We start from the raw sequence: 341 nt of genomic DNA, 5'->3' as shown, positions 1-341 counted from the left end.
CCAACCCCTCCTCGCTCCCCCAGCCCCACCATGGGTGCCCCACCCAGGCCAGCTCTGGCCCTTTAAGAAAAATAAAAAGGGAGAAAAGCCCCAGAAGCAGCAGCCAAGTCTCCAAATCAGATTTGGCTGAACTGAATCGGGCCTGTGATTCATATCAGTGAACCGAATCACTGTCCTCCAAATCAGCCAAATCCAAATCTGAAGTGAATAGGAGCTGCTTTGCACAGGCCTAGTAGATAGGTACTCAGTAGGATTTTTACAAAAAACATAAGGGTATCTAATTACCAGAGATCCTGGTTTTCCCTGATAAAAAAAAAATTCCCTATTTTAAGGTTAAAGGC

Source organism: Gavialis gangeticus, unplaced genomic scaffold, assembly GCF_001723915.1.
Source record: "Gavialis gangeticus isolate Ggan-Ray unplaced genomic scaffold, GavGan_comp1, whole genome shotgun sequence".
NCBI classification, from domain to species: Eukaryota; Metazoa; Chordata; order Crocodylia; family Gavialidae; genus Gavialis; species Gavialis gangeticus.
The sequence above is the reverse complement of the archived record's forward strand: the minus strand, read 5'-3'. Positions refer to the sequence as shown.